General features: G+C 47.6%; 9 non-coding genes across 9 annotated transcripts; all 9 read left to right on the forward strand.

Annotated features, from left to right (window-relative positions):
- The first annotated feature begins 17,627 nt into the window (after positions 1-17,627).
- TRNAC-GCA (transfer RNA cysteine (anticodon GCA)) lies at positions 17,628-17,700 on the forward strand. The gene has a single exon. It is a non-coding gene; the product is annotated as a tRNA-Cys (tRNA).
- Positions 17,701-17,990: 290 nt separating this feature from the next.
- Positions 17,991-18,062, forward strand: TRNAC-GCA (transfer RNA cysteine (anticodon GCA)). The gene has a single exon. It is a non-coding gene; the product is annotated as a tRNA-Cys (tRNA).
- A 111-nt stretch (positions 18,063-18,173) lies between these two features.
- On the forward strand, positions 18,174-18,245 carry TRNAC-GCA (transfer RNA cysteine (anticodon GCA)). Its single transcript has one exon. It is a non-coding gene; the product is annotated as a tRNA-Cys (tRNA).
- Positions 18,246-18,364: 119 nt separating this feature from the next.
- TRNAY-GUA (transfer RNA tyrosine (anticodon GUA)) lies at positions 18,365-18,436 on the forward strand. Its single transcript has one exon. It is a non-coding gene; the product is annotated as a tRNA-Tyr (tRNA).
- Positions 18,437-18,722: 286 nt separating this feature from the next.
- Positions 18,723-18,794, forward strand: TRNAC-GCA (transfer RNA cysteine (anticodon GCA)). The gene has a single exon. It is a non-coding gene; the product is annotated as a tRNA-Cys (tRNA).
- Positions 18,795-18,911: 117 nt separating this feature from the next.
- TRNAC-GCA (transfer RNA cysteine (anticodon GCA)) lies at positions 18,912-18,983 on the forward strand. Its single transcript has one exon. It is a non-coding gene; the product is annotated as a tRNA-Cys (tRNA).
- Positions 18,984-19,102: 119 nt separating this feature from the next.
- Positions 19,103-19,174, forward strand: TRNAC-GCA (transfer RNA cysteine (anticodon GCA)). Its single transcript has one exon. It is a non-coding gene; the product is annotated as a tRNA-Cys (tRNA).
- A 115-nt stretch (positions 19,175-19,289) lies between these two features.
- On the forward strand, positions 19,290-19,361 carry TRNAC-GCA (transfer RNA cysteine (anticodon GCA)). Its single transcript has one exon. It is a non-coding gene; the product is annotated as a tRNA-Cys (tRNA).
- A 481-nt stretch (positions 19,362-19,842) lies between these two features.
- TRNAC-GCA (transfer RNA cysteine (anticodon GCA)) lies at positions 19,843-19,914 on the forward strand. Its single transcript has one exon. It is a non-coding gene; the product is annotated as a tRNA-Cys (tRNA).
- Positions 19,915-20,302: the final 388 nt, after the last annotated feature.

The raw sequence follows: 20,302 nt of genomic DNA on the forward strand, positions 1-20,302 counted from the left end.
GCCAAACCATAGTCATCCGTGTTATCCCCTCTGGGATCTTTATCCCCCAATAGTTCCTGACGATCTGTGTTTCCAACTTCTACTGTAAGGGAATCTATGGTCTTACTATCATATCCCTTGGCTATAAATCTTGTTCTTAAAACTGATGTTTCCTTAAAGAAATCTTCCAAATTGGTGCAGTTTCGTTTCATACTTAAAAATTGACATTTTGGCACTGCCATCAACCATGAATGGTGATGACAGGAGTCCAGAGGAATGTATCCATTCCAGTGGCGGAATTACCGGGTCGCAACAGTTGCAGTTGCGATGGGGCCCGGCATTCCGCCACTGTGGGGGGGCCCAGCGGGGTTGCTCTTCACAGCGCTCTGAGGCTGAGCGTGTCTCTCATCTAATAGTAGAGAGACACCGGCATTGTTTGTTTTATTTCCCTCTCCGTGTGTCCTCTCTCTTGCACGGCATGACAGGACACACAGCTTATCTCCCCCCTCCCCTCTCTGTGTGCTCCGCGGGCAGTCAAGTGTGAAGCTAAGGAGCTCACATTTCCCGTGGAGCACACAGAGAAGGGAGGGGGGAGATCAGCTGTGTGTCCTGTCATGCCGTGCGAGAGAGAGGACACACGGAGAGGGAAATAAAACAAACAATGCCGATGTCTCTCTGCTGTTAGATGAGAGACACACAGGCGTACAGCGGAGCGGACCGAAGCCACCTCCCCCTCCTCTCTGGTTACGGAGGGGGGGGGAGGAGGAGTCCGAGGGAGAACGCTGTTCTGAGGTCTGTAAAGTTTGTATTCAAATAGACATGTGCTGGGGGGAACACTATGGGGTGGGGGTCTGCATTGATGAGGTGGGGGGTCTGCACTGAGGGGGGTCTGCATTGATGAGGTGGGGGTCTGCACTGAGGGGGTCTGCATTGATGGAGGGAGGGGGGTCTGCACTGAGTGGGGTCTGCATTGATGGGGGTCTGCACTGAGGGGGGTGTGTGTGCTGATGGAGGGGGGTGGTCTGCAATGAGGGGGGGTGGTTTGCATTGTGGGGGGCCTGCACTGATGGAGGGGGGATCTGTAATGAGGGGGGGTGTGAACTGATGGAGGGGGGGTCTGCAATGAGGGAGGGGAGGTCTGCACTGATCGAGGGGGGTCTGTACTGAGGGGGGTGTGAACTGATGAAGGGGGTCTGCAATGAGGGAGGGGAGGTCTGCACTGATGGAGGGGGGTCTGTACTGAGGGGGGTGTGAACTGATGGAGGGGGGTCTGCAATGAGGGAGGGGAGGTCTGCACTTATGGAGGGGGGGTCTCTACTGAGGGGGGATGTGAACTGATGGAGGGGGGTCTGCACTGATGGAGGGGAGGTCTGCACTGATGGAAGGGGGTCTGCACTGATGGAGGGGAGGTCTGCACTGATGGAAGGGGGTCTGCAATGATGGAGGGGAGGTCTACACTGGGGTCTATAGTGATAGAGGGGGGTCTATACTGATAGATGAGGGTCTGCACTGAGGGGCGTCTATACTGATAGATGGGGGTCTGCACTAAGGGGGTCTACACTGATAGATGGGAGTCTATGTTGATAGAGGGGGGCTATACTGATAGATGGGGGGTCTGCAATGAGGGGGGCTATACTGATGGATGGGGTCTGTACTTAGTGAGGAGGATCTATACTGCGAGAGGGGGGTCTGTACTTAGTGGGGGGTCTATACTAAGAGGGGGGTCTGCAGTTAGTGGAGGGGGGTCTGTACTGAGGGGGGCTATAGTTGGTGGAGGGGGGTGACACCAATTTTTTCCTCACCGGGTGACACCAACCCTAGTGATGCCACTGGAGAGACACGCTCTCCGCTCAGAGCCGTGCTGTCCTGAGAAGACAGAGGACTCTGATAGAGGACTCTGATGGGCACTAATAGGGGGCACTGATAAGATTTACTGATGAGCACTGAAGGGGAGGCACTGATAGGTGACACTGATGGGAGGCACTGATAGGGGACACCGATGGGAGGCACTGATAGGGGACACTGATGGGCACTGAAGGGAGGCACTGGTAGGGGGCACTGATGGGAGGCACTGGTGTGCAATGATAGGAGGCACTGATGGGGGCACTGAGAAGGCACTAGGGGGCACTGATAGGGGGCACCGATGGGAGGCACTGATAGGATTTACTGATGAGCATTGATAGGGGGCACCGATGGGAGGCACCAATAGGATTTACTGATGAGCACTGAAGGGAGGCACTGATAGGGGGCACTAAGAAGGCACTGATAGGGGCACTGATAGGAGGCACTGAAAGGGGGCACTGAAAGGGGGCACTGATAGGCTGCACTGATAGGAGGCATTGATGGGCATTGGTGAGCACTGATAGGCAGAACTCATAGGCTGCACGGATGAGCACCGAGGAACACTGATAGGGAGAACTAAGGCAGTATTGATGGGCACTGATGGGCAGTATTGAAGAGTACTGATAGGTGGCATGGATGGACGCTGCAATAATGAGCACTGATAGGTGGTGCTGATAGGCAGATTTGATGGGCACTAATAGGCAGCATTAATGAGCACTGATAGGTAACACTTGTAGGGCGGCATTGATGGGCACTGATAGGTGGCATTGATGGGCACTGATACATGGCACTGATGATTGGGGCACTGATTATCAGTGTAAACAATTTACTGACATTCTTGACAGTTAATGGCAGTCCTTTCCTCACACAGACATAGCACGGGAGGAAAGGGCTGCGGATAAGCGGCAAGTCTGTTTACATGTGATCAGCTGACATCACATGGTAAAGGGCCACTGTGATTGTGCTGGATGCACGTCCCAGGGGGTATGCGGGAAGCACGGTTTTGGGAGGATGTCCATGGATGCCCTCCCAAAATTTGAAGCCTGGAGCTCGGATGGAAGGGGGGGCCCATCATTGTTTCTTGCACCGGGGCCCAAAGGTTCTAGTTACGCCTCTGATCCATTCCTATCTGTTTTCTTAAAAAAGGTGGAAGTGACGATTTTACCATCTAATATTAGGATCTTTAAATCCAAGAAGTGGATTTCAATGGGACTTATTTCATAGCTGAAGACAATACCTCTATTATTATTATTGTTCAAATGGCCCAAAAATGCCTGAGCAGATGGGATGTCACCATCCCATATAAAGAGAATATTGTCGATAAATCTTCTCCACACAACCAGCTCTGGTTGCCTATTGTGTAAAACTGTATCCTCCTCCCATTTTGACAAAATAAAATTCCTCTGTGTGGTTGAAATAGTAGAGTCTCGGGAGAGAAAATGTTGTACAGCCTCATGTCCCAATTGATGCGAGATTGACGTGTACAAAGATGTGACATCTGCAGTTACCAATAGATAAGTAGGTTTCCACTCTACAGTGTCTAATATGTTAATAACATGCTTGGTATCTTTTAGGAACGAAGAGGTACCCATCACCAGTGGTTGCAGATAACAGTCAATATATTTTCCAAGACGGGAAGTAATGGAATCATTATCACTGATGATGGGTTGTCCCGGGGGGTTAGTCAAGGTTTTATGAATTTTAGGCAACAAGTAAATAATTGACAAGCAGGGGGCCAGAGGTACCAGATGTTCTCTCTCTTTCTTATTTAAGATCCTCGTGTCAAAGCCTTTCTCCACAAGTTCCTTTAGCTTCCTTTTGAATTTAATCTTTGGGTCCAAGAATAATGGGAAATACGTATCAGTGTCAGAAAGAATTCTGATCATCTCCTGTGTATACGTTTCCTTATCCAGGAAGGTCAATGTTTTTGTTTGAAATGAAACTGCACCAATTTGGAAGATTTCTTTAGGGAAGAATCAGTTTTAAGAACAAGATTTATAGCCAAGGGATATAATAGTAAGACCATAGATTCCTTTATTATAGAAGTTGGGAATAGAGATCATCAGGAACTATTGGGGGATAAAGCTCCCCGAGGGGATAACACAGATGACTATGGTTTGGCCTTCATTACTACATTCTCTAGCCAACACTGGGTTATTAGGAGGATTATCAAAAGGCATTGGCCGATTATTAAGAATGATTGGGTTTAAGGTTGCTTATTGTTTGATCGATCCCGTGTCATCTTCAGGGGCGCTTCTAATCTAAGGAACACAATAGCACCAAATGTTCCTGATCCGCCCATTAGACCCACTTTCTTTGGTGACCTGAAGGGGTATTATTTGTGCAGGAAGTGCCGGGCCTGCAAAATGAATACCCATCGGGATAGGAGGATTACTGAATTTACCTCAGTGGGCACAGGGTTCACTTACCCTATAAAAACGTACATTACATGCATGACGAAATGCGTCACGTACCTGGTCGGTGTCTGAAGTGATGAGGACAGCCTCTCTTGTATCTCCAACCCGGGTCCTGCTGAGAGTGGAGACAGAAGGACCCAAGGGATAGGAGGAACACGAGTGCCTGCAGATGTAGCCCTGGAAGCTGGAAGCAGATGATGCGACTTTGGGAATGCGTTACAGACACTCGGGAGACAGCGTTGAGCCAAACAGGAGACAGAAGCGAAGTCAGACGAATAGCCGGGTTCAGCAGCAGGCGAGCAGCAAGGTCCCAAATCATCAGGCAGGAGCAGGTTTAAATAGGCAGCCGGAATCAGGAACCAGTAGTCAGAGATGTAGGAGAGTCCAGAAGCAAGGTCAAGGGAAGCCAGGGTTCAGCAACGGATATCAGGCAGGTAATATCAGGATTCAACATGGTACGGGTACAAGAACAGCTGAAGATCAGTCAGCATCTGTTACAAGTCAGTGCACCCCTTAAATAGGCTGTCTGGCACCAAAGGGATGCGTGGACGTGCTCCTACGAACGCGCACACTCCTTTGGCGTGTGTGTGATGAAGTCTCTCGTGCGTGCATGCGCACGCGAGTGCGTCCAGAGCGCAACAATAGTTCTCTTACAAAATGTGTTGTCTACCTCCTCTGGTGTCCTTGTGGCTTTGAATATGTGGGGCGTACCATTCGAATGCTGCATATTATATTAGGGGAACACATAATTAACACTTGTAAGGGCTTTAATAAGCATAATGTTTCTAAGCACTATGACCTAAAACACAATCGGGACCCTAGGGGTACTACTTTCGTTGCTCTTGAAAAATATGTACCCCATTGGCGTGGGAGCAATGGCAAGTGAAATATCTCTAGGGCCGAGACCAATTGGATACGTAAATTGGGGTCATGTGTGCCCAGGGGCTTGAATGTGTAGTGGGACATCAACTGCTTTATCAATAATAGTCTCGCTGTTGCATGCTTATTCTGTTCTAGACTTCTGCCCCTTTTTTTACTTTTATTTTTTATTTTATTTCATTTTACTATTATTATTTTTTCCTTTTGTTATTGATAGTAATTTGTATATTTGGATTAGTTATTGTAACGAGCCCCTTGCTCGCTCGGTTCCACTCTCTCGACACCCCTCTGCAGCTATTGAATCAGATTGCAACGTCTGATGGTTTGGTCATCCAATGCTCGGGGATTAGAACTTCAGCTATGTGCCGTTCTAACCCAGTTGTGATAGCTCAGAACAAACACCAGGCAGGCTGTATGTAAGTTCAAACAGGAATCTCACTTTATTGACAGGAATACAGTCTTATTTATACAATAAAAGAGGAGGTGCAGACCTCCTGCTCATATTACTCTAACAATACAGCTGTAACCTAATTAACCTAATTAACATGAGCTAATTAACTAATCCCTTTAGACAGCCTAGATGACTCAGACATGACCTTTAGGCTCTGGCCGTCTTGTAGTTCAGAACATCCAATCAACATTCTCACAATAGCAGAGTTAATTAACACAAACAACAATGGGGATCTAATGACTCTTAGATCCCATACTAGAGACTTATTTACAATACATATTTTAGCAAACAAACAGACAGACAGGTGCTGGAATTTACATCAGCATCCCTTAACAGTATCTGTCCCAGCATTATGAATCAGCCACTATTCCAATATGGCAAATCCAGGGTCCCCAGAGTCTGTGTGTCCTGGGGGACCAGGACCCGAATCCACAGTAATACCACCTCAAGGGTCCCCAGGCATACAGCTCACAAAGAGCACCGTTCCCCCAAATGAAAGGGCCCATGATCGATCGGCAAGAGGCTAGCATACAGTCCCCTCCAAAAGTCTCTCTCCCGGCTAGGTCTGTCACAGTTATATATATATATGTTTTTATCATCTGTAATAAAGTATGCAGTTTTTAATGATATATATTGTTGATCAGTTAGGGCTTGTTGGCAACACATGGAAGCTAGCCTCTATTATTATTTGTATACACAAATCGCCTTTTTCTTTTTTACCACAAGATGGCAGCACAGTTAAAATAGGGATGCTGTTTAATTCAGTTCATACTCTCCTGGGTTGATGGACATACAGTTCAGCCAATGGCTACATGGAAAATTCCCTCTTCATTCATGATAGGCCTGGTCTGTCCATCCAATGAGCGCTTTTGGGCAATTTGACCCTAACCAATAGCAGCGTTCCCCTGTCTTGCCAGTGGACTATATAGAGCGTTGGCGCAGACTTGTGGGTGTACCCTTGATGACATCACATCTGACAAAATGATCGTCGGGACACCATGCTCACATGCTCTGCGCATGCGCAATTGCCTACACATGTTTGTGGATTTTATATTTGCAAGGAATCCTTCTTATTTTAATTTGCACTGGACACTCATTAACCAATGGCAGTGCTCCTCAGTCTTGCCAATGGACTATATAGAGCATCGACGCAGACGTGTGGGCATACCCCTGATGATGTCACATCTGACTAAAAGATCGCCGGGATGCCGCGCTCACCTGCTCACATGCTCTGCGCATGCGTGATCGCATACAAACGTCTGTGGATTTTATACTAGCAAGGAATCCTTTTTATTTTAATTTGCACTGGAGACTCGTTTGAGTCAGAATACCTGTATGCAGCACTGCAATTTTTACCATTAAATACAGTCAGGTCCATAAATATTGGAACATTGACACAATTCTAATCTTTTTTGGCTCTATACACCACCACAATGGATTTGAAATGAAAAGAACAAGATGTGCTTTAACTGCAGACTTTCAGCTTTAATTTGAGGGTATTTACTAGGGATGAGCATCGTGTTCGAGTCGAACCCATGTTCGACTCGAACATCGTCTGTTCCCCCGTTCACCAAATTGTGAACGATATGGGCCGTTCGCGCCAAATTCGTGTGGCGCGTCACGGCCCATAATTCACTGCAGCATCGCAGTGCATTGCTGGCTGATGATTGGCCAAGCATGCACTATGACCCACATGCTTGGCCAACAACAGAGCCATCTGAACAGAGAGCCGTAATTGGCCAAAGCCAAGGAGGCTTTGGCCAATTATGGCTCAGGGGATTTAGTACACGCCCCACACTATATAAGGCCGCCTGCATGGCGCCCCTGTGTAGTGTGTGTTCCGGCGTTGAGCTAGATAAATAGAAAGAGAGACAGTGTCATTCGATTTAAGTTAGATAGATTAGGCAGGACAGTCAGTGAGTTAGCTGCACTTACAGTGTATTGTGCATATGCATCCCAGGTGTTGTATATATATACACTGTATTCAGTTTAGCTAGATCCGTTCCTGTCATCTTGCTACTGACAGGCAGGCTTGTCTTGTTACAGTATTTACAGCTACCTGAAGAAAATTGCTGGTGTTCTTTTGATCCTATTAGTACACAGTAGGACAGCTAGACTATTTACAGTTAGTGTAGTGCATCCTCCTCACAGTGTTCAGTTAAAGCTACAAGTTAGTTTAGTGTGACCTCTGCACAGTGTTCAGCTAAAACTACAAGTTAGTGTAGTGCGTCCTCCTCAGTGTTCAGCTAAAGCTACAAGTTAGTGTAGTGCGTCCTTCTCACAGTGTTCAGCTAAAACTACAAGTTAGTGTAGTGCGAGCTCTGCACAGTGTTCAGCTAAAGCTACCTGTAGAAGGTTGGTGGTGTTTTCCTGATCCTATCACTACCACAGGCAGCTAAATAAGCTACAAGTTAGTGTAGTGCGTCCTCCCCACAGTGTTCAGCTAAAACTACAAGTTAGTGTAGTGCGACCTCTGCACAGTGTTCAGCTAAAGCTACAAGTTAGTGTAGTGCGTCCTCCTCACAGTGTTCAGATAAAGCTACAAGTTAGTGTAGTGCGTCCTCCTCACAGTGTTCAGCTAAAACTACAAGTTAGTGTAGAGCGAGCTCTGCACAGTGTTCAGCTAAAGCTACCTGTAAAAGTTTGGTGGTGTTTTCCTGATCCTATCACTACCGCAGGCAGCTAAATCAGCTACAGGTTAGTTTTTTGCGAGCTCTGCAAAGTGTTCACCGAAAGCTACCTGTAGAAGGTTGGTGGTGTTTTCCTGATCCTATCACTACCGCAGGCAGCTAAATAAGCTACAAGTTAGTGTAGTGCGTCCTCTCCACAGTGTTCAGCTAAAACTACAAGTTAGTTTTTTGCGAGCTCTGCACAGTGTTCAGCTAAAGCTACCTGTAGAAGGTTGGTGGTGTTTTCCTGATCCTATCACTACCGCAGGCAGCTAAATAAGCTACAAGTTAGTTTTTTGCGAGCTCTGCACAGTGTTCAGCTAAAGTTGACTGTAGAAGGTTGGTGGTGTTCTCATACTACAGGCAGGCAGTTGATTTTGCTAGCTGCAGTATCAGTATATCTATCTATCTATCTATCTATCTATCTATCTATCTATCTATCTATCTATCTATCTATCTATCTATCTATCTATCTATCTATCTATCTCCCAGCTTAGTGCAGCTACAGGCCATTAGTATGTCTGGAAGGCCAACAAGGAGGCATACAGTCACAAGCCAATAAAAGAGGGCAAGCAGGCTCTGTGTCTAGAGGCAACAGTGCTGGTTGTGGAGACGGTGCATCCTCATCAGCACGTGGCTGTGGCACATGCTTGGCCTTTTTTTTTCGGCAGCTGGCTGTGTTGAGCCGCAACATGCGGAAGACTTGGTTGAGTGGATGACCAAGCCGTCCTCATCCTCCTCATCCTCTCTCACCCATGCTCAGGGTACTTTGTTTGGCAAAGCAGCTGCCAACGCAGCCTCTTCCCCCGGCTCAATGGCATCAGTGACTCCTTCCCTAGCCCCACCATGTCCTCCTGAGGAGCCCCTCGAACTGTTTGACCACAGTGTTGGGTACATGCTACAGGAGGATGCCCAGCGTTTAGAAGGCTTTGATGATGATACTGAGCTAGATGAGGGCAGAAACGTGAGCACGGACAGAGGAGGTGCCCAAAAATGACAGCAATCTGGCAGTCATGCTCCCCCTGCTGCAGCATACTGCCAGGTTTGCTCCAGTGATGAGGAGGGAGGGGATGATGAGGTCACTGACTCAATGTGGGTGCCTGATAGGAGAGAGGAGGAGGAGGAGGAGGCATATCACCAAAGAGGCAGGATTCCCTCCAGGGGCCAGCCTAAGGGCAGCACACTGACTGCATCACACCCCAAAGCTCCGCATGTGCAGGGCGCTGCTGACTCTGCGCGTTATTCCAAAAGTTCTTTGGTGTGGGCCTTTTTTGAGACGAGTGCATCAGATCTCACCGCTGCTATTTGCAACATATGTCTCAAGCGTATCTCGCGTGGCCAAAACATCTCCCACTTGGGCACCACATGCTTGACCAGACATATGTTGACCTGCCAAGCAGTTCGTTGGCAAGCGTATCTAAAAGACCCACACCAAAGAACAAAGAGGACCTCTCCTTGCTCCTCATCAGCTGAGATCTCCAACCCCACTATACCTTCAGTCCTCTCTGAGACCTGCACTGAGAGGAATGAAGGTGTAGAATTAGGTGTGTCACAGCCAAGTATTTGTGGGCAATCTGCTTTCGGTACACCAATGTCAGATTGTACCAGGCAAATTTTTCTGCCCCAGCTGCTGCACCGCCGAAAGAAGTTCGCTCCCAGCCATCCACATGCCCAGCGGTTGAATGCTAGCTTGGCAAAATTGCTAGCACTTCAACTGCTGCCTTTTCAGTTGGTAGACTCTGCCCCTTCCATGAGTTTGTGGAATGTGCGGTTCCTCAGTGGCAGGTACCCAAATGCCACTTTTTCTCACGGAAGGCGATTATGGCTCTCTACCGGCATGTGGAAGGCAATGTCCATGCCTCGCTGGACAGGGCGGTCAGCGGTAAGGTGCATATTACCGCTGACTCATGGTCCAGCAGGCATGGACAGGGACGTTACCTAAGTTTCACCGCGCATTGGGTGACTCTGCTGGAAGCTGGGAAGGATGCAGGACAAGGTGCAGTAGTGTTGGAGGTTGTTTTGCCACCACGCCTCCAAAATGCCACTACTAATAATTGTGACACACCTCTCTCCTCCACCCCCTCCTCTTCTTCCTCCATGGCCTCTTCCTGTGCTTTGTCCTCAGAACCAACGGTGTTCCATAGGCGTTCAAGGACCTACGCAAGTACGCAGGCCAAAAGATGCCATGCGGTGCTTGAGCTGGTGTGCTTGGGGGACAGGAGCCACTCTGGGGCTGAGGTTCTGTCAGCTCTGCAGGGGCAGGTTCAGAGGTGGTTGACGCCACGCCAACTTAAGGCAGGAATGGTGGTTTGCGACAATGGCACCAACCTCCTCTCTGCCCTCCGACAGCACAACTGACCCATGTGCTCTGTTTGGCTCACGTCCTTAACTTGGTGGTGCAGCGGTTCTTGGGCAGGTAACCGGGCTTACAGGATGTCCTGAGGCAGGCCAGGAAAGTCTGTGTGCATTTCCGCTGGTCATATAATGCCAGTGCTCGGCTGGCAGACCTCCAAAAGGAATTTAACCTGCCCAAGAACCGCCTAATCTGTGACATGCCCACCAGGTGGAACTCAATATTGGCCATGCTGCAGCGGCTGCACACGCAGCAGAGGGCCATCAATGAGTACCTGTGCGACTATGGCACCAGGACAGGGTCAGGGGGGCTTGGTTTCTTTTCCCCATGCCAGTGGGCCATGATCAGGGATGCATGCACTGTCCTGTCACCATTTGAGGAGGCCACGAGGATGGTGAGCAGTGACAGTGCATGCATCAGTGACATTGTCCCCCTTGTCCACCTGTTGGAGCACACGCTGCGTGGAATAATGGACAGGGCAATTGAGGCAGAACAGAGGCAGGAAGAGGAGGACTTCCTTAGCTCCCAAGGCCCCCTTTATCCAGACAGTGTTCCTGCGTGCCCGCCGATCTCACAGGAAGAGGACTAGGAGGAGGAGGAGGATTGTGTCAGTATGGAGGTGGAGCCTGGCACTCAGCATCAGCAGCAGTCTTTAAGGGATCAGTCCCAAGAAACACATGGACTTGTACGTGGCTGGGAGGAGGTGGCTGCGGACCATGTCATCCTTAGTGACCCAGAGGACTCCGGACCAAATGCCTCAGCAAACCTAAGCTGCATGGCCTCCCTGATCCTGCAAAGCCTGCGGAAGGATCCTCGTATTCCTGGTATCAAGGAGAAGGACCAATACTGGCTGGCAACCCTCCTTGATCCACATTACAAGGGTAAGGTTGCGAACCTTATCTTGCCGTCGCAGAGAGAGCAGAGGATGAAACATCTTCGGGAGGCCTCGCAGAAAAGTCTGTGCAATCTGTTTTACATGGTGCAGGAATACCTAGGGGCAAGATCTGACTTGGACTCCTTTCCCACCGAAAATCCTCTGGGTTACTGGGTCTTGAGGATGGATCACTGGCCAGAGCTTGCACAGTATGCAATTGAGCTACTGGCCTGTCCTGCATCCAGTGTTCTTTCGGAACGCACATTCAGTGCTGCTGGAGGCTTTGTAACCGATCACAGGGTGCGTCTGTCCACCAGCTACCAAGCACCTGATGCTGATGTAACCGAATAATTTTTTTTGAAATCTCAGATCCCTTTAAAGACTGCCTATGCTGAGTGACTATCCTGAGTAATTATCCTCTTCCTCCACCAGTGCCTAAGGCCCAATTTTTCAGCCCCTGTTTAACAGGGGTGTGTAATTACAATTTTTGATGCAATACTTTGCAGCAGGGCTCGTTCCTGCGTTCCAACTAGAGTATATGTGAGGGGTTGCAGTGTTGTGGCACCAGCACCAGTGCCTAAGGCCCAATTTTTCAGCCCCTGTTCAACAGGGGCATGTAATTACAATTCTTGATCTAATATTTCACAGCAGGGCCTGTTTCTGCGCCCACCAAGATTAACTGTGAGGACTTACAGTGTTGTGCCACCAGCACCACCATCACCAAAGGCCCAATTTTTCTGGCCCTGTTCAACAGGGGCATGTAATTAAAATTCTTGATCTAAAATTTCCCAGCAGGGCCCTGTGAGGGCTTACAGTGTTGAGGCCACAACAACACCTAAGGCCCAAACTTCTGCTGAGTATATAGGGCAGGCCCCTACTTTCAAACATCCAACTTACAAATGACTCCGACTTGCAAACGGAAGGTGACAACAGGAAGTGAGATGAAATCTCTCCTGTAAGAGTTAATATGGGAGAAACTTTTCTCCTTTCCACTGATGCCTTATCACCAATCCTTGTTTCACTAAAAACCCCAAATTTTCAAAAAACATTTGTCATTGGGACAAAAAGTGAGGTGAAATCTTCTGAAGAGGAGCACAGACAGCAAAACAAATGTCACAGGGGTGATAAACGTTCCCTATGTTTTTCAAAAAGCTTAAAAACAGATTTTTTGGCTGGAGCTACACTTTAAAAATGTACCAGTTCAAAATTACAAACAGATTCTACTTAACAACAAACCTACAGTCCCTGTCTTGTTTGCAGCGCCTGTATACTGCTGTTCAGAGTATATAGGGCCTTGGGGCCCCACGCCTTTTCTTTTTTTAATTTGGGTGTGGGGTTCCCCTTAATATCCATACAGGACCCAAAGGGCCTGGTAATGGACTGGAGGGTACCCATGCCGTTTGTCTCATTGATTTTCATCCATATTGCCAGGACCCAACATTACATTAAAGCTGCAAGCAGTTTTAAATGACTTTTTTTCCTTTAAAAATGTCATTTTGTGCAGGGACTGTTCTAAGCACGGGAAACACACGCCACTTTACAGGCATACTATAGACACCCCCCAGGTATGATATTTAAAGTAATATTTGACTTTTTTTTACTTTAAGCATCATTAAAGTCACTTCTCCCGAAAAAAATTGACGTTTTTAAAAGTTTTTTTTGCATTGATACATGTCCCCTGGGGCAGGACCCAGGTCCCCAAACCCTTTTTAGGACAATACCATGCAAATTAGCCTTTAAAATGAGCACTTTTGATTTTGAACGTTCAAGTCCCATAGACGTCAATGGGGTTCTAACGTTTGTGCGAATTTTCGGCCGGTCGCAGTTTCTGGTGCGAACCGAACCGGGGGGGTGTTCGGCTCATCCCTAGTATTTACATCCAAATCAGGTGAACAGTGTAGGGATTACAACAGTTTTTATATGTGCCTCCCACTTTTTAAGGGACCAAAAGTAATGGGACAATTAGCTGCTCAGCTGTTCCATGGCCAGGTGTGTTATTACCTCGTTATCCCATTTACAAGGAGCATATAAAAGGTCCAGAGTTCATTTCAAGTGTGCTATTTGCATTTGGAATCTGTTGCTGTCAACTCTCAATATGAGATCCAAAGAGCTGTCACTATCAGTGAAGCAAGCCATCATTAGGCTGAAAAAACAAAACAAACCCATCAGAGAGATAGCAAAAACATTAGGTGTGGCCAAATCAACTGTTTGGAACATCCTTAAAAAGAAAGAACACACCAGTGAGCTCAACAACACCAAAGACCTGGAAGACCATGGAAAACAACTGTTGTGGATGACCGAATTATTCTTTCCATGGTGAAGAAAACACCAGATCAAGAACACTCTCCAGGAGGTAGGTGTATGTGTGTCAAAGTCAACAATCAAGAGAAGACTTCACCAGAGTGAATACAGAGGGTTCACCACAAGATGTAAACCATTGGTGAGCCTCAAAAACAGGAAGGCCAGATTAGAGTTTGCCAAACAACATCTAAAAAATCCTTCACAGTTCTGGAACAACATCCTATGGACAGATGAGACCAAGATCAACTTGTACCAGAGTGATAGGAAGAGAACAGTATAGAGAAGGAAAGGAACTGCTCATGATCCAAAGCATACCATCTCATCAGTAAATTATGGTGGTGGTAGTGTCATGGCGTGGGCATGTATGGCTGCCAATGGAACTGGTTTTCCTGTATTTATTGATGATGTGACTGTTGACAAAAGCAGCAGGATGAATTCTGAAGTTTTTCGGGCAATATTATCTGCTTATATTCAGCAAAATGCTTCAGAACTCACTGGACAGCACTTCACAGTGCAGATGGACAATGACCCAAAGCATACTGTGAAAGCAACCAAAAAGTTTTTTAAGGGAAAGAAGTGGAATGTTATGCATTGGCCAAGTCAATCACCTGACCAGAATCGGATTGCGCATGCATTCTATGCGTTCCAGACTTCAGGCTGTAATTGACTGCAAAGGATTTGCAACCAAGTATTAAAAAGTGAACGTTTGATGGATGATTGTTAATCTGTCCCATTACTTTTGGTCCCTTAAAAAGTGGGAGGCACATATACAAACTGTTGTAATACCTACACTATTCACCTGATTTGGATGTAAATACCCTCAAATTAGCTGAAAGTCTGCAGTTAGAGCACATCTTGTTCATTTCATTTCAAATCCATTGTGATGGTGTATAGAGCCAAAAAGATTAGAATTGTGTTGATGTTCCAATATTTATGGACCTGACTGTATACCTAAAGAGACAATACTGCACTATTGGAGTCTTTGCTTCTTTGCATGTTTGCACCTCCTGATACTGTGGATATATGTTCTGGCCTGACCATCGCCCGGTGTATGTGGAGGCTTTTGGTGGGAGGCGCTCAGGACATCTGGACATCCTTCTATGGGATCATTGATCCAACAAGCGTTTTGTGACCTCCCTGAATAACAGTGGTCACTGGCTTTCCGGTAAGCCTTTTACCTCACTGTGGTGATGGGTATCACGTGGTCAAGCATTTGATCCAGGCTCTATATCTCACGTGGGATCTTTTCTTTAAACTCCAGCCCATGGTTTATTTTTTGGCACTTTATATGCTATTGCACTTTATAATTGCACTTTATAATACAATGTATTTTTTTTGTATTGTGTTGGTCACATGCATAATCAGTATCACACAGTAATTATTTTTGCACATTTGCACTTTATAGATATTATATGCCATATTCACATATGAATTATCTTTAATTCGCCTTTGAAGCACTGCACTTTATATTTTTACATTTGATTTAGTGCCCTGGGTTATGGTGCTCAGCTGCTGTTCTGTTTGATTTTTTACTGAGCGCGGATATTAATTTACACTCAAAAAGGGGAATAGCTTGGTGGCAGAGCATTCGAATGCAGATTCAAAGGTTCCCTGCTCAAATTCTGGTGCCTCTTTAGCATTTTGTCAACAGTAGGGATGAGCCCATTTGCACTGATACATGTCCCCTGGGGCAGTACCTGGGTTTCCAAATACTTTTTTATGGCACTAACTTGCACATAAATCTTTAAAATTAAAACTTTAGATTTTGCATGTTCGTGTCCCATAGACTTTAACGGTGTTTGCACGTTTGCACAAATTATTTGTCTGTTCGCATTTTCTAGTGCAAATCAAACCGGGGGGTATTTGGCTCATCCCTAGTCAACAGTTGTGCCCAAAAAAAGTTTAAAAAAGTCAGATGGGAACAAAAAGAGAATGGGGTACAGTACAGTGACAAGACATTTAACTGCAGATTGATAAGTCCACAATTCAAATCCCAATGCTCTCTCAGCATATTCTCCACAGTTGCATCGAAACGGAAAGCCAGAAAATCCTATTAAACCAGTATAAAGGTCAAATAAGACGGGGGCATAGGTCATTGGCAAAGCATTTAACTGCAGGTCGCGGAGTCCTTGGTTCAATTCTGGGTGCTCCCTCAGCGTTTTGCCCGCAGTTGTGCCGAAAAGGGAGATTCGGCGAGTGTCTTTACCGCTGCCGTCGAGCCGGGTTTAGAAAAAAAAATTCAAGGTATGAGAGGGAGGCAAGGAGGGCATAGCTCAATGGCAGAGCATTCGACTGCAGATCAAGAGGTCCTCGATTCAAATTCGGGTACCCCCTCAGCGTTTTGCCTACAGTCGCACCGAAAAGGGAGAGCCGTCGAGTGTCTTTACTGATGCCGTCAGGCTGTTTCAGAAAAAAAAAAATTCAAAGCATGACGCAAAGGCAAGGGGGCATATCTCAGTGGCAGAGCATTCAACTGCAGATCGAGCAGTCCTCGATTCAAATCCAAGTGCCCCCTCAGCAATTTGCCCGCAGTCGTGCCAAAAAGGGAGAGCCGGAGAGCCGGTTTAGAAAAAAAAATTCAAAGCATGACAAAAAGGCAAGGGAGCATAGCTTAGTGGTAGAGAAATCAAGTGCAGATTGAAAGTTCCTTTGTTCAAATCGGGGTGCCCCCTCAGCATTTTGCCCGCAGTCGTGCCAAAAAGGTCCAGCAAGTGTCTTTATAAATGCCGTCGAGCAGGTTTAGGAAAAAAAAAATTAAAAGTGCGATGAAAAGGCAAAAAGATCCAGCGAGTGACTTTATAAACGCCGTCGAGCAGGTTTAGGAAAAAAAAATTAAAAGTGCAATGAAAAGGCAAAGGGGGCATAGCTCAGTGGCAGAGCGTTCGACTGCAGATCGCGAGGTCCTCGTTTCAAATCTGGGTGTCCTTTCAGTATTTTGCCGGCAGTAGCGCCGAAAAGGGAGAGCCATCGAGTGTGATTGCCGATGCCGTCCAGCCGGTTTGGAAAAAAAAAAATTCAAAGCGTGACAAAAAAGCAAGGGGAGCATAGCTCAATGGCAGAGCATTCAACTGCAGCTCAAGAGGTCCTTGATTCAAACCCGGGTACCCCTTCAGCATTTTGCCCGCAGTCACGCTGAAAAGGGAGAGCCGGCGAGGGTCTTTACCGATGCCGTAGAGACGGTTTAAAAAACAATTCAAAAGGTTATAAAAAGGCAATGGCGGCATATGTAATATATTTTGTATGTGCTTCAATGTGAAATTTCAATAATCAAAGAATTAACATAAGTGTTAAATAAAAATTAAAAATAAAAAATTAAGAAAATTAAAAAAATTAAAAAAAACCTGGTTGCTGCAGTCAGAAAAAAACAATTCCTCCAGCTTGTGAAAAAATGTGTAAAATAATCTGGTGCTGACTGCGCTACCATTTAAACAATCTACATATACATCAGTGATTTTCATTAACTGTTAATATCACCACTCAAATCTACCATTCTAACAAACATATATAAATTTAAATGTATAGTCCAGTTTAATTTCACTTGTGCTGATAAAAGAGTGGGTCTCTGAATGGGCTCTCCACTGCCATTGTGCTGTTATAGTGCTCTAGTTTCTCCCTAGTGCTTAAAGTGACTTTCAGTGCCAACACCACCACCGCAGATAAATTAGCCACTCACCAAATACAAATACATAAAAGCCCTCCAATCGGCTTTAGGCTATCACCAATGCCGTTTTGCACGTCAATTCATCCTCATAGAAAACAAATAGCATTCATAGTGCAATATGCTAAAACCATTTATTAAAGATCAAGTAAAAACAAAGGCTATACAACTCACATGTTGCTGGTGCCCATGAGCCAGCACCAAGGGTGGCATAGCTCAGTGGCAGAGCTTTCGACTGCAGATTGAGAGGTCCTCGGTTTGAATCCGGGTGTACCCTCAGCATTTTGCCTGCAGTCGCGCCGAAAAGGGAGAGGCGTTGAGTGTCTTTACTGATGGCGTTGAGCCGGTTTAGAAAAAAAAATTAAAAGCCTAACGAAACGGCAAGGGGCCATAGCTCAGTGGCAGAGCATTCGACTGCAGATCGTGAGGTCTTCGGTTCAAATCCGTGTGTCCCTCAGCGTTTTGCCCGCAGTCGCGCCGAAAAGGGAGAGCCGGCGAGTGTGTTTGCCAATGCCGTTGAGCCGGTTTAGGGATAAAAAAAAAATTCAAAGCATGACAAAAAGGCAAGGGGGCATAGCTCAGTGGTAGAGCATTTGACTGCAGATCACAAGGTCCTCGGTTCAAATCCAGGTGCCCCTTCTGCGTTTCGCCCGCAGTCGTGCTGAAAAGGGAGAGCTGGCGAGTGTCTTTGCCGATGCCGTCGAGCCGGTTTTGGAAAAAAAAAAATTCAAAGCGTGACAAAAAGGCAAGGGGGGCATAGCTCAGTGGCAGAGCATTCGACTGCAGGTCAAGAGGTCCTCGGTTCAAATCCGGGTGCCCCCTCAGGGTTTTGCCCGCGGTCGCGCCGAAAAGGGAGAGCCGGCGAGTGTCTTTGCCGATGCCGTCGAGCCGGTTTTGGGAAAAAAATAAAAAAAAAATTCAAAGCGTGACGAAAAGGCGAGGGGGGCATAGCTCAGTGGCAGAGCATTCGACTGTAGATCGAGAGGTCCTCGGTTCAAATCCGGGTGCCCCCTCAGCGTTTTGCCCGCGGTCGCGCCGAAAAGGGAGAGCCGGCGATTGTCTTTGCCGATGCCGTCGAGCCGGTTTTGGGAAAAAAAAAAAAAAAAAATTCAAAGCGTGACGAAAAGGCGAGGGGGGCATAGCTCAGTGGCAGAGCATTCGACTGCAGATCGAGAGGGTGCCCCCTCAGCGTTTTGCCCGCAGTCGCGCCGAAAAGGGAGAGCCGGCGAGTGTCTTTGCCGATGCCGTCGAGCCGGTTTTGGGAAAAAAAAAAAATTCAAAGCGTGACGAAAAGGCGAGGGGGGCATAGCTCAGTGGCAGAGCATTCGACTGCAGATCGAGAGGTCCTCGGTTCAAATCCGGGTGCCCCCTCAGCGTTTTGCCGCAGTCGCGCCGAAAAGGGAGAGCCGGCGAGTGTCTTTGCCGATGCCGTCGAGCCGGTTTTGGGAAAAAAAAAAAAAAAAATTCAAAGCGTGACGAAAATGCGAGGGGGGCATAGCTCAGTGGCAGAGCATTCGACTGCAGATCGAGAGGTCTTCGGTTCAAATCCGGGTGCCCCCTCAGCGTTTTGCCCGCGGTCGCGCCGAAAAGGGAGAGCCGGCGAGTGTCTTTGCCGATGCCGTCGAGCCGGTTTTGGGAAAAAAAAAAAAAAAAAATTCAAAGCGTGACGAAAAGGCGAGGGGGGCATAGCTCAGTGGCAGAGCATTCGACTGCAGATCGAGAGGTCCTCGGTTCAAATCCGGGTGCCCCCTCAGCGTTTTGCCCGCGGTCGCGCCGAAAAGGGAGAGCCGGCGAGTGTCTTTGCCGATGCCGTCGAGCCGGTTTTGGAAAAAAAAAAAAAAATTCAAAGCGTGACGAAATGGCGAGGGGGGCATAGCTCAGTGGCAGAGCATTCGACTGCAGATCGAGAGGTCCTCGGTTCAAATCCGGGTGCCCCCTCAGCGTTTTGCCCGCGGTCGCGCCGAAAAGGGAGAGCCGGCGAGTGTCTTTGCCGATGCCGTCGAGCCGGTTTTGGCAAAAAAAAAAAAAATTCAAAGCGTGACGAAAAGGCGAGGGGGGCATAGCACAGTGGCAGAGCATTCGACTGCAGATCGAGAAGGTGCCCCCTCAGCGTTTTGCCCGCGGTCGCGCCGAAAAGGGAGAGCCGGCGAGTGTCTTTGCCGATGCCGTCGAGCCGGTTTTGGGAAAAAAAAAAAAAAAAAAAATTCAAAGCGTGACGAAAAGGCGAGGGGGGCATAGCTCAGTGGCAGAGCATTCGACTGCAGATCGAGAGGTCCTCGGTTCAAATGGAGGTGCCCCCTCAGCGTTTTGCCCGCGGTCGCGTCGAAAAGGGAGATCCGGCGAGTGTCTTAGCCGATGCCGTCGAGCCGGTTTTGGGAAAAAAAAAAAAAAAAAATTCAAAGCGTGACGAAAAGGCGAGGGGGGCATAGCTCAGTGGCAGAGCATTCGACTGCAGGTCGAGAGGTCCTCGGTTCAAATCCGGGTGCCCCCTCAGCGTTTTGCCCGCGGTCGCGTCGAAAAGGGAGATCCGGCGAGTGTCTTTGCCGATGCCGTCGAGCCGGTTTTGGGGAAAAAATAAAAAAAAAATTCAAAGCGTGACAAAAAGGCGAGGGGGGCATAGCTCAGTGGCAGAGCATTCGACTGTAGATCAAGAGGTCCTCGGTTCAAATACGGGTGCCCCCTCAGCGTTTTGCCCGCGGTCGCGCCGAAAAGGGAGAGCCGGCGATTGTCTTTGCCGATGCCGTCGAGCCGGTTTTGGGAAAAAAAAAAAAAAAAAAATTCAAAGCGTGACGAAAAGGCGAGGGGGGCATAGCTCAGTGGCAGAGCATTCGACTGCAGATCGAGAGGGTGCCCCCTCAGCGTTTTGCCCGCAGTCGCGC

The sequence above is a fragment of the Aquarana catesbeiana genome, linkage group LG06 (assembly GCF_042186555.1).
Source record: "Aquarana catesbeiana isolate 2022-GZ linkage group LG06, ASM4218655v1, whole genome shotgun sequence".
Taxonomy (NCBI): domain Eukaryota; kingdom Metazoa; phylum Chordata; class Amphibia; order Anura; family Ranidae; genus Aquarana; species Aquarana catesbeiana.